The 13603-nt window shown below is 48.3% G+C and overlaps 1 protein-coding gene across 3 annotated transcripts in view; it reads left to right on the plus strand.

The window, feature by feature from the left end:
* Nucleotides 1–13603, plus strand: part of ERG (ETS transcription factor ERG) — a 1195114-nt gene that overhangs the window by 201539 nt on the left and 979972 nt on the right. For 2 of the 3 annotated variants that reach the window (XM_069636074.1, XM_069636076.1), the window contains exon 2: nucleotides 12294–12443. The gene's annotated coding sequence lies outside the window, so the exon portion shown is untranslated. Of the gene's footprint in view, nucleotides 1–12293; nucleotides 12444–13603 lie in introns of those variants that run through there. The other variant, XM_069636075.1, reaches the window with a different exon arrangement.

Raw genomic sequence — 13603 nt, forward strand, 5'->3', positions numbered from 1 at the left:
TTTTTTTGTTTTTTTTTCCTTCCTTCCTCGCAACCCCACTTACCTTCTTCTCTGTTGTCTTTCGCGAATGGAAACGCTGGGAACACTTCTGTTTCGAGCGCGTCCGCTCCCGATGGCCGCCATAGAAAGGGAAAATGGACTCCGTTTTCCCTTTCCCAGCGGCCATTTTCTTAGTCTTTAAAAAAAAAATGTCCTCACACGTTTCGGGATAGAAACAATGCTTTTAGTGCCCCGGTCATGCAAATATTGCGGGCCGGGGTACTAAAAGCAATATGACCCCCGCGGCGGGGGCATTACCGACTCTTTATTACTATGGGCCCCGGGGCATTACCTAAGTCAGTAATGCCCCCGCCGCTCGGGTCATATTGCTTAATTATATAGACCCATGTTTCCCTTTATATGTAAGCAGGGTGGAAAAGAAACCAAGAAGGAAAACTGTACATGTTAGTGATCCTGGCTCTCAGGCACACAGACACAGGGAGGAAGGCAAAGATGCCACTGGGGTCATATTCTAGAATAGCACCCGATGGATGAACCTGGTATCCCATGTTTTGGAATGCTTGCACATAATGTGCTTAATGCTTATGCTCTTAACTAGTTCATATGCATTATTGGTGTCTCTGGGGAAGGGTTTGCCATGCCTTCTAAACTTTCCAGTAATCCCTTTTGGTCAAAGCTCCACCTGCAGTAAAGATGGGTAACAAATACGGGTCCAATCATGATGCTCATGTACTGTTGGGCAGGTGACTGCCTGCTATAGGAGTTGACACACACGACTCTTATGAGGCTGACCAGAGGGTTGCCCATCCAACCCTATTACTAGGAACAACATGTCAAGCCACTCAGACATGTGCAGAGAAGGGGCTCTCGAGAGAATCAAGTGTCCAAACCTTTAGGGGTTGTGATGAATCTGATGATGTCATCACTCCTCTCCCGGAGATAGCCTTTCCCCATGTGGCCAGGGATCGGCAGCCACTACCGAATCCTGACCATGAGGGTGGCTATTTGAGGGTGGACCACATGGGGGTAGGCAGGTTGAATATGGTATACCCCTTCCAATTTTGGGGGTATCCCCTCCATTCCTCTTGCCTTGATGGCATGCTGTGATAATCCCCTTCAACAACCTGTAAAGCCTGTGGACCGTATCCTTCAATATCCTATGATATGATATGATATGGTACTTATAATGCGCCTATACTCAAGTGTTTAGCAAACAGAATGTCAAAGACTGAGATGGAAAGAGGACTACCCAATGAAGATTACTAGGCTGAACCAGAAGAAGCAGTGTAGTGCTTGGAGGAAACTGATTGGCTCCGAGAAACTCCCTTCATTGAAGCGGGAGTTAAAAGATGGAAAATCTGAAAGCGATGGAGTGATCCGGTGCTTCAATGAGCAAGTAGTGTGGGCGAACTGTTGAGAAGACTTTCAGCTTGGGCTGGGAATCCAGGAGGTGGCGAGTGAAACAAAGAAGCGGCACGAAGAATGGGGGATTCAGCGTCTGGTCCGGAGATTAATTCCCACAGGCATGAGAAATGCCAAAGCGGGACAGTGGCATCTAACTGACCTCAGAAACATACACTAAGAGGGACTCAGACAAATATAACATACTAGCTGACATTACGACTGACTATCACACTGACCACACAAGAAAATGAAATGACAGCAGGACAGTGGCCTTCAGTTGTCATGTCCCCCAACATTTTCAGCAAAGTTACTCCATTGGTGACACGAGGGAATCAATTGCAGAGATAGGACTATATCAAGGCATAACCCTTCAGGAAGCAGGAATGTGCTTTGAGATACATCTGAAACTTCTGCAAAATGCATTTCCACTGGCATTACCACTTTTGTGAATACTGCCACTGAGACAATAAAGACGTTTTATTCCCTTCTGTGCACGATTGGAACAGGCAATTCAGGAAAGAACGTTTGTAAATCAATGTCAAAGAAGAAATGATCAACCGTGAGATCAGAAGGCTAGAAACGCGGATTGCACACATGGTATAAGCCAACTTCCTTTTCATCCTCCTGCCTCACTTCTTCCTCATATCTGTGCCCCCTCCCGTGCCCAGTGTCTGTCCACCAAGCCAATCAGACCCATTTCCTTACTTACCTGCCACAAGCCACTTCGATCCTCACCACCACTCCTGCCTGATGGATTGGCTGCAAGCAACATAGAAGAAGGACTTATGCCCTTTCCTTCATTTTGTAGAGGCCACCTTGTTTTAAAAAGAAAATAGAGTACGGCCTGCACTGCTGGCAGGGCCCCAATTTCCTTTTTTTTTTAAAAAAAAAAAACAACATTAGCACCACTGAGGGAGCGTTGGTGTGCTAATAGTTTTAAGCTCCTATAAGGGGAGAACATTTGGCTGGTCATGGCACTGAGCCTGCCTGGGAGCTAGAGCGAAAAGCTCAGGTTACTAGCCATTACCAGCCAATCATGTCCCATTCTGGGGGCTTGATGCTATATTATTGTGTATGTTCCAATTGACCAATCAGAAAAGGTCAGGAAAAGTAATCTGCATTTAGAAGACGTCTAATTATTTCACAATATATTTACAACTCACTAACATTGCGTTATAACCAGTTGCTGAAAACGGTGAAAAGGAAAGTGCCAACAAGTAGCACAATCGCTAATCGAATGTTGATTTTTTAACTAAACCTCCTGAAACGATATACGTGAATATTAGCCCAGTGGATCTATGAAGGTTTACCAATATAATTTTGGCAATTGCAACTTTGCAGATTTTTTTTGTTTCCCAATGTACCACTTTTTTTACTGCAAAATTCAGGGGGAGGCCCCATGTCCCCTTACACCTCCAGCCACACTCCCTCTATACCGCATACACATACTTACCATCTGTAATTTTGAGATGAAAGAAGTGGTAAAAGAAATCGACAAACAATAAAGTTGCATTCGGCAGAAGTGTGGTATACCCAATATTTAAGGTTATCTTCTAAGCATGTAACTAAGAGATTAGAAAAAGGGTACTAATTGCAATATATATTTATATATTTAACAAATAATTGGGTACTAAAGTTGGTTTGTCGTAAATCAATTAGATAGCTTAGGAATTGAGCTTGAACAGTTAATGTGCTTTCTTTATTGAAATGCATTTAACATACAGGTCTTTTGTTCTTGAGTTACTCGTATGCTTAAATTCTAAGATCCGTGTGAGGGTGACTGATTTTATTGTCATTTGTGCTGTTTAAAGTAAAATTTGAATTACTGATTTTGTTTTGTTTCCCTACGTTTTTGTGGTGTTTTAGTAATATCTGAATTATTGTTTCTTTTTTTTTTAAACCTTTTTTTATTTGTCTTGACAACTCACGGAAAAACACAGGGAGCCAGATGACTCCAGCAGCGATAACAATACACATACAACATTACCAGTATACCCTGAACATTTGATGTAAGCAAGCAGGAGATTCAGATAGCACATAAAGCATTGGCATTCGAGATAAGGAGACCAAGATCACACAGTGATCACATTATGGGGAGCAGCCTGGAGAAGAGTGAACAGAGTTTGAAGGAGAAGCCATGGCAGACATGTAATCACGAAACCTTCGCCAGATGTCTCTTGGCCTGGTGTGTGGCTGCTGGATTGCACACCAGGCTTCTTCCGTGTCGTGTGCCCATGTAATTGTTCTAAGCCACTGTGCGTATGTGAGTGCCTTGGGACGGAGCCAACTTAACAATACACAGCGGACCGCCAGCAACAAACAGAGCCCCGCCAGTTTCTTCGAGTCACGTCCCTACTGGGGGAAGTCATGGAAGAGACAATGCAGTGGGGTGGGGGTAATGGTATGCTCTAATATATCTGATAACGTGGAGCAGATGTCAGACCAGAATTGGGTCAGGTACGGGCAGTGCCAGAGCATATGGATGTAGGTTGCCTGATCCGAGCCGCACCTGGGGAAGTAGGGAGGGGATTCGCCGAACATACGATGTAGTCTCTTAGGTGTATGATGATACCTCTGCAGTACCTTGAATTGTATTAGCTTATATTTCGAGTTGTAAGACACATCATGGGTGCGAGCGCACATTCGGGACCATCTCTCGTCAGTGATCTCAACCTCCAGGTCCTCCTCCCAGCTGCGCCTCAACCCAGTAAAGGGTGGGGCCGCCCTAATCTGCAATTGGGAATAAAGCCTTGACACCTTGCCCCTGAAGGAGGAGTAGGAGCAAAGTGCCGCAACTATGGGTTCATCAGGAGGTACTATGGGGAAGTCCGGATAGCTCGATTTGAGGTTCCTTCGGAGGGAGGAGTATTGTAGCCACGCTGTGGGTCGACGCCTGAGGGAAGGGGGGAGTTCAGTCCACTCTATGAAGTTGTCCTGTGTGTATATATCACAGAGCATCAGGAAGCCAGCATCTGACCAGCGGTTAATGATGGATTGTGGAACGGATGGGACATTAGGGAGGAAATTCCATAACGGCAGGTGCCCATGAAATGGGTGACATGAATCAACCATAGCCCAGAGCTTGGCTAACGCTAAGGATGTACTAGCTACGGGGTCTGCAGAGTCGGGGTCGGTATGTAAGGGTTTAAGGATAAGGGAGCCAATCACCCGGTCAGAAACTGTCAGTTTCTCCAATCGAACATGTGGGGGGGGGTCAGTGGTATTGAACCAATGAGATGCAAATTGGGATTGAGCTACCACCCGGTATCTAGTGAAATCTTTGGCGTTAAACCCACCTAATTCCTTAGGGGTGGTCAGCGTAGAGAGTTTGAGGTGGACTTTGCCCGAGTGCCAGAGGAAGGTGTTACAGATTTGATGTAGAGATTTGAGGAACGCATCCCCTGGCCATATGGGCAGATTGGTAAAACGATAAAGAAGTTGAGGTAATACCACCATTTTAAGTATTCCAATCGAGCCTGCAAGCGAAATGGGGAGCCTAGTCCAGCTGGAGGTTTTCGTGTCCAGGTTCTTCAGATAACTCTGGTAATTGTCCTCGCGCAGCTGTGACGTGTGTCGGGAGACCACCACTCCTAGGTAAGTGATGCTAGATTGAGACCAGGTGAATCCTCCCAGGTCCAATGGGGGTCGTGTGGAATTCGTCAGCGGGAATAACACAGATTTGGAACAGTTAACCTGCAATCGAGAGATATCGCCAAATCGGACGACGTACTCAAGGATAGGGGCAAGGTTGGTATTAGAAGGGCGGATGTACAGAAGAGCGTCATCTGCGTAGAGGGAAATTATATCGGATTGACCCGCTGTGCGTAAACCCCAGTGAGAGTGGGACTTGCGAATCATGTCGCCAAAGGGCTCAATGGCGATGGCAAAGATTAGTGGGGAGAAAGGGCATCCCTGCCACCTCCCTCTGGATATCTGGAAAGGAGTGGAGCAACTATCCTCCGTGCAAACTCTAGCTGAGGGGGCTGTGTAGAGCAGCTTAACCCAGGCGCGGAAGTTGAGGCCGAACCCGCATTTCTCAAGAACCCGCCAGAGGTATTTCCAAGACACTGAGTCAAATGCATTCTGCATATACAGTGTGGCCACTACCGCCTGTGTAGTGGGGTTGACCCTGCTAATCACGTTAAAGAGCCTCCTTAAATTTAGGGATGTGGATCTACCCGGGACAAATCCTGCCTGGTCAGGGTGGATAATGTGGGGCATGATCGGGGCTAAGCGGTTGGCCAGAAGTTTAGCGTATATTTTAATATCACTGTTAATCAATGAGAGGGGGCGGTATGAGCCACACTGGGTAGGGGGCTTGCCGGGTTTGAGGAGGACTGTTATTAATGCCTCACGAAGGGAAGGAGTAAGTATACCCCTTTCACATGACTGCTCCCACAGGGCCAGGAGGTGCGGGACCTGGAGTGACTTGTATTGCTTATAAAACTCCATGGGGAGCCCATCCGGGCCGGGGGCTTTACCCGACGCCAACGACTCAATGGCATCAGTGAGCTCATCAGTGGTAATGGGGTGTTCCAGAGAGCAGCCAGCCTCTTCGGATGGGACTGAGAGGGAGGTTATCTAAGTAGGAGTCGATGTCTGGAGTAGGGGGGCCAACGACCTCCGAGTACAGGGAGGTGTAGAACGATAGAAACTCAGAATTGATGTCCTGAGGGGAAGTGGCCAATGAGCCATCAGATCTTGATATAGATGGGATGTTGGGGGCACCAAGCTCACGCCGGAGCAGTCTTGCCAGCATACGGCCAGGGCGCTCTCCCTCCCCATATTTAAGCACCGAATGGGGAGAATCAAGGAATTTGACCTCTCGTTCCGTCAGGCAGCGAAACTTGTCTAGTTCCGAGCCTAATGCTGACAGGGTGTTTGGGGAGGGGTCTTCAGCATATTGGGTCTCGAGATTAGCTAGGGTTGATTCAGTAATGGAGATGTCTGCACAGATTCCCTTTAGGATGCCACATCCCTTGGACATGGCGATACCTCTTGTATATGTTTTAAAGGATTCCCAGAGTGTGGCTTGTGTTGTCACAGAGTCTGCGTTGACCTCAAAGAACTCTTCCATGGAGGATTCAAGTTCGGTAGCGAAAACCTGATCCAGAAGAGCATGGGGACCCAACCTCCATTGTCTCGTCCTTTTGGCATCCGGGCCCCAGTTCAGCGAGATAAGTACTGGCGAGTGGTCTGATAACGTTCTGGGAAGGATAGCCTGGTGAGATATGGATCTAACTAGTATATCGGTTATGAGCCACCGGTCTATTCGAGAATGGGAATCATGGGGTGAGGAATAAAATGAATATGTACGGGAGTCGGGATACATTAGCCGCCATGCGTCTATTAATGCCAAACGGGGGAGCGCGGTGAGTATGGTATAGGCTGCTTTGGAGAGTTGGCGAGGTCGAGAGCCCGACCTGTCTAGGGTGACATCTAATATTGTATTAAAATCGCCGCCCCATATGATCTGGATTAGGGGGTAGCTTTCCAGGACCGAGACTAGGTGTAGATAGAAGTCGGGGTCGTCAACATTCGGACCATAAATGTTCAGGATGGCTACCTCCTGGTGTTCTAGTGTGCCGATGGTCAATACATATCTAGCCAGGGGGTCAACACTGGAATGGTTACACAAATTTCAGGCTTCTGTGAATTAAAGTGAGCGTGCTGCGGCTCTGCGTGGAATAGTTAGTGTAATACCTTTGGGGACCCCATTGTTTGGCAAATCGTTCACATTGTTCAGAACGAGCATGGGTTTCTTGTAGGCATAACATTTTTACTCCATGGTGTTCCGCATGCAGTTGTATCTGCCGCATCTTTTTGTAGTTGCCCAGGCCGCGGACATTCCAGCTCATGAACGTCTGAATTACCAAGCAAAAGGAAAACGGTCAATCTGGGTGTAAGTGAATCCCTGCCAATGTGTTTGTGATGTGCTACTGTAGCGGATGTGGCATCACCGGTGGTTGTCAAGAGTTTTTTAAACATAACATTCCCCACTCCACTCCCCACCCACATCCCTCCCCCAATTAGAGAGACGAAACCCCAACAAACCCATAACAACAACAATTTACTCGGCATCTGCGCCTGGGGGGCTGTTAGCTAGCCTGGTGATGGCATGCCGGACTGGAGAGAGTGTAAGGAGGTTGTACAATACAGCAACATTTAACCAAAGTGTTCAGTACAACCGGAGGACACATGGAGCGCCGGTCCAGAATAAAGAGGGCAGCTGAACAAGGACCTTTAACCGTGAACCCCAGAGCACCAATACAAGAGCATGATATCGGCCCGGGGTGGCTAAGGGCTATCCAGGATCACAGTGACCATTCACCGGGGTTGGGGGGTCTGGGGATGGCTGTATGATAGCTTCCCAACTGGGACTGCGTCTCGGTGTCAAACCGCTCTAAGAGCCATGAGTCTGTGCAAAGTATAAGGCCACATTGCTGAGGATCAATGGAGCAACAAAACAAACTAGTAACCAGAACACTTCCATTGAAGTGTAAGGATCAACCTTGGAAAATGTTCATCAATGAATTTCAATGCCTCCTCCGGGATAGTCAAGAAATGTGTTTGATTCAAGTGTTCGATCCTTAACTTCACCGGGAAGAGCATGGAGTATTTGACTCCCAAATCACGCAGTCTTTTTTTCACATCCATGAAGGTTCTGCGCTCCTGTTGTACAGCGACAGAGAAATCAGGGTAGAGATGTATCCTCACCGAGCCCAGACGTAGTTCCCCCTTGGTCCTAGCCGCACGTAGGAGGGCAACTCGGTCCCGAAAGTTCGGGATCCTGGCTATGATGGGACAAGGAGGCGCCGCCGGTCTAGGTTTGGCAGCAAGAGATCGGTGTGCCCTTTCAACAGCAAACTGTGCGGAGAGTTTCGGTGTATCCAGGAGTGTTAAAAGGATACGTTCTACATAGTCCTCCATGGGCTCTTTGATGTTGTCCTCGGGGACGCCAACAATACGAAGGTTATTCCGTCTAGAGCGGGACTCAAGGTCGTCGTTCTTCTTCTCCACGGCTGAGACTCGGTTGGTGAGTGCGGAGACTGTAGCCCGGAGAACACCAAGATCATCTTCAGCTGCACCGACCCTAGTTTCGACCTCAGCGACTCGGCTGTCAGTTCTTTCGATATGGGCCTTTATGGAAGCAATGGTGCCGTTCATGTCGTCCAATTTAGGATGCAGCGTGGTAAATCCTTCACACATGTACTCCAGCATCTTCTGCGAGTCATCGGAGGTCGAGGGTGCTGGGACGGTGGGAGAGCCCTCAGGGGGCTCAAGCGGCGGTCTGGACGATGTCTTGGCAAACATGTTTAGCGAGCCCTGCTTCTTTCCAGCCCCGGCCCCCTTTGTCATAATGCCGGTGAGTGTAGGGTACCGAAGACCTTAGAGGGCGCCAGCGATCCAGGGGAGCTGATTTTAAGATGATGCCCGCTCGAGTGGGGGGAAGCCAGGAGAGTGATGATGAGGCTCGGCTGAAACAGTGTCTGTGTAGCGACCCCCGGCACTCCAGTGCTCCAATGTTTCTGCCGGTGTCGGTAGGGTACGTGTGTTATCGCAACGCTGTGGGTCCGATGTCTTCAGGAGCAGCATAATCAGAGAAGAACAAGGGGGGCAACCCCACTAGAGACGATGGCAGTGGGGGCACCTGGGGCGAGGTCCAGTGAAGCAGAAAGCATAGGTAATGCAGCTCTGTGGTAAGCTATGAGTAGAGTTGGCCCGGTGTCTAAAGTAGAGGGGTTGCCTCCAGGCGGGGATCGCTAGTATTGTCCAGGTGAAAATCGCCGCCAGAGGGAGTGCAGGGGCAGCCCAAGGGGGCCGATGTCTGTCCCACGTGGCCACGGGGTCCCGGTGAACCCACACCCACAGCAGGTGCAGTCGGCCGGCAGCTGGTGGAGTCTTGCTAGTAGGAACAGAGTCTATGCCTGCAGTAATGGAACTCAGGGATGGCCGCCAAGCATTACCATCAAGCTGGGGTGTGGAGCAGGTTTTACACATAAGTATGATGCAGCACAGCGGGGCTCCGGTACCACAACAAGTGTCAGGACGCAGAGGGGGTGAATTGAGGCCTCCAGAAGTGACAGCGTCGCACCGCGCAGGCAGGCCACCGTGTGCGACCCCACGGATCTCAGGGGGGGGGAGTACCAATCCAGTGAGTGGCGCCAGCGGACACAAGTCAGGGAGATCAGGTTGCAGTACAATCCCAGGCGCGGGTGAGGTTAATGGCGGCCCGGATTGCAGGACCGGGTGATGCGAGATAGCACCTCCCCCTGGAACCCCCTACCTTATCGTGGGTACGACTGATGTTCTGTAGGAGGGGGGCGGCGGAGGATAACAGGCAAGTGACATAACCCCACAGCGCGAGAGTCCGGTGTCCAGGCGCCACAGCAGCCCGCAGGAGGGAGCGGTCGCAGGCTCAATCCAACCCTCAACCGAACCTTATACCTACCATAAACCACTCCATACCAGACTCTCTGACTCCGTTTAGCTTCTCTCCACTCTTCATTTCTGAAGTGGAAAAGATCATCGCTAGCCTTAAACCTTCCAACTGTCAAGGTGACCTCTGTCCTGCGCCCATTATTAAGGAAGCAGCTCATGACCTAGCACCATTCATCACTACGCTTATCAACTCCTCCTTTATCTCTGGGATTGTACCTGACAACCTAAAGGATGCGTGGGTCATCCCTCTTCTGAAAAAACCTACCTTGGATCCCAGCATACCTACAAATTACAGGCCTATCACTACTGTCCCATTTCTACTAAAAATCCTCGACCGGGCTGCGTATCTTCAAATTCAAGAATACCTTGAATCAAACAAACTTCTGGAACTTAGGCAATCAGGGTTTCGGCCACGCCATGGCACTGAAACTGCCCTTATCGATTTAAAAACGCAGATCGAAGATATAAAAGACAAAGGCAAACTTGCGCCGTTACTTCTCCTGGACCTCTCGGCGGCCTTTGATCTTGTCAATCACAAAATTCTTTGTCACCACCTCAAATCAGCTGCACACTTCTCAGACAAAGCTTCAACCTGGATCAGTTCCTTCCTAGACAATAGATCAATGCGCGTGTTCTCTCCACTAGCAGCTGCCCCACCCGCTCCTGTCTCTTGTGGCGTGCCTCAAGGGTCCTGTGTCTCACCCACGTTGTATAGCGTGTTCACTAAACCCCTTTTTGATATTTTGGACCATCTGGGTGTCACGTATACCAATTACGCTGACGACACCCAGATACTAATCCCTATCACAGGTGACTACACTACTGACTCCCTCGCCATCAATGCCATCTACCAGGTCATCCAAGCATGGATGGCTTAACACGGACTCTGTCTAAATGATGAAAAGACAGAGCTCCTCATTCTTGGTTCACCACAAAAACTTGCTAAACTTGACCCTGCCTTTAAGTCCTTCACCATCGATGGGAATACTATTCCAACTGCTAAGGACACAAAAACCTTAGGGATTTACATTGACTCGACCTTATCCTTGACTAGACAAACCAACTCAGTCTCATCAGCAGCGGCTTATACTTGTAAGCTTATTACTGCCTGTCGCCCATTCCTCTCTACAGCTAATTGTGTGACCTTGGCTAGAACCCTTGTACTTTCTAAGGTTGATTACTGCAACAACCTTTACCTAGGCACTAATCGCTGTAACTTAAACAAGTTACAAATTGTCCAAAACAATGCGATCAGAGTGGCCCTCAACATTCCTAGGCGCCAACACGTAGCTGATACTAGACGTAACCTTCACTGGCTCTCTATCCCTCACCGAATTTCCTTGAAATCTCTGGCTCTTACCCATAAATGCCTTCACAACCAAGCTCCCTGTTATTTGGCAAACAGATTTGCCCTCCACAGCTCTACCAGACCTCGCAGATTGGCCCAAGCCAACTGCCTCGTCATCCCACGATTCAATCTCCAAAGATCAGGTGGAACCAGCTTCCCCATCATGGCAGCTAAATTATGGAACTCACTCCCTAATGAGCTGAGGGCAGAACCCTCCTTTCTGAGATTCAAACACCTTACCAAAGTCTGGCTGTCCTCCCAAGACATCTAACACTGGTTCACAGCTTAACTTGTACTTTTGACGTACCCTTGTATATACATTCTGTTTGTCTTCTTATTGTTATTATTCTGCTTGTAAATTTTGTAACTCACCTGTAAACATTGTAATTAATGCCATGATCTGCTTTCATCATGTTGTATCTAAGCGATGCACCCGGTTGCCCCTGGGCCTGGTGCGCTATAGAAATAAAATAAATACTAAATACTAAATACTCCAGTAGGATGCGTGGGGATCTCTGGGAGGGTGATGCTGCAAGTCGATTGAGCGCAGGGTGGCCCTGGGGGCCGGCAGGCCCGGGCCGGCGAGGAGGACTCTGGCGCCCCTCCCCCACAGCAGCCCGCGGCATGGATGAGCTCACTCAGTCCCAGTGAAAGCAAAGGGGCACAGCGTAGTTCCTGGAAGGCAAGGGGGTCCAGAAATCCGCAGGTCCGCAGCGGATGTGATCACAAAGGAGTACCATCAGAATTGGCAGGATAGCCGCATGGAAGGAGTCTTTAGCGGGGTTCGAACACTCTACCCGTTCAGAGCTTTGTTGTTAGGCAGCCATCTTATTTTGGCGCAACAGCACCCCTCATGAATGAATTATTGTTTCTACGTTGAATTGGTTTTGTAAATACTATTGGATTGGGAAATTCGTTTTTAGTATTTCATCTTTTTGTAAAGGTTTATAATAAACCAAAACAAATAAATGAAAAATAAAAAAATATATTTATATAATTGTATGGCAACATTATTTTCAAAATGGATACTATTATTTTGCACTTGGATGCCATGCAATGAACTGCGTTTTTTATTCAATAGTTCTGTTTTTATTCCCAGGTCAATGAGCTGCCAACCTCCGATTTGGTCAGAATACACGTTCTGCTAAATGTTGGTATCCTGTGCCTTCATTCTACACGCTCCAGTCCAAGCGGATTGAATCCGAACTGGAATACGTTTTCGGGGACTGAATAGAAATCATTTCGGGAGGTAAGTCTGCTTTCAGCAGTCCTTTGGCAACTTTGCAGAAAATCAAAAGCAGATTCGCATGGCATGCTCTCCCATTGACCAATATGATTAAGTCCTCGTTATGAGCCCGTCGGTAGCCGTGCCTATTAAAAACAGCACGGCTGCCACCAGAGTCAGGTTTTTTTCCGGCGCCTGGCAATTGCGAATTACTGGGGCATTACAGTCCTGGCGGTCCCGGTAATTCCCCATAGCCAGGCGCCGGAAAAAATTACTCCCCATTCCCATTGAGTACCATAGGACTCAATGGGAATGAGGATGACGGTAGCACTGGCACCATTCATAATGGTGCCGGTGCTTCCGTCAAAGCCAGCTAGCGAGTGCCGTTCCGCCCGCCAAGTCAGACCTGGCGGGAGGGACAGCACCCGCCCGCAGAACTCGGAGTATGCCGGTCCGGTAACAACGGTGCCGGTAGCTTACTGGCACCGTTGTTACCGAACCGGCAAACTCATAATGAGGCCCATTGTATTTACAGAGTGTGGCTGCCCTCTGTAGTGAAAGGCATTTAGGTCTCATGTGGGACTTTAAAACTGCAAAGGTGCACATATGTTCATTGAAGAAATCTCTTCCTGGTCACAATTCCTTTGTCCTTTCTCGTAAACGTAAGTGTATGCCACTTTTCCCCAGTCTATATTTTTGGCCCGAGCCTCACTCTGCCTGTGGCACAATACCAGCTCCATGATACAAAACTGTCTAAAGAAATAGAGATACAATCATTCATTGATTGGCCAGGGAATGCTACAGTTGTTATGTCTTTGACCACAGTGCCCCATTCACCATGTTTCATGCAGCAAAATGGCTGCCTAAACGTTCCCAGAAGCAACAGGTTACCAAAACAATTTACATAATCTTGGCCATAGGTTTATGATTGGGTTCTCTGCCAAACTCCTGTCACTGTACTTGCAGGCACGTATTTCCTCATTCTTTTGGTCTATAGGATTCAGTTTATTGCCAAGCATGTAGTATGTTGTGACTTAGTGCACAATGGGCGGCCACTATGAGTGGTATCTGGTCATTGCATCGAATGAAATAGCATTGAATGCCATACCAGAGGAAAAAAAGCACTGAATAAAAAAAGTATCAAATGCTTTTTTTTTTTTAAAGGTAAAGGGTTTATTCAAATA

This window comes from Ambystoma mexicanum, chromosome 7p (genome assembly GCF_040938575.1).
Source record: "Ambystoma mexicanum isolate Mex_15411 chromosome 7p, UKY_AmexF1_1, whole genome shotgun sequence".
NCBI lineage: Eukaryota > Metazoa > Chordata > Amphibia > Caudata > Ambystomatidae > Ambystoma > Ambystoma mexicanum.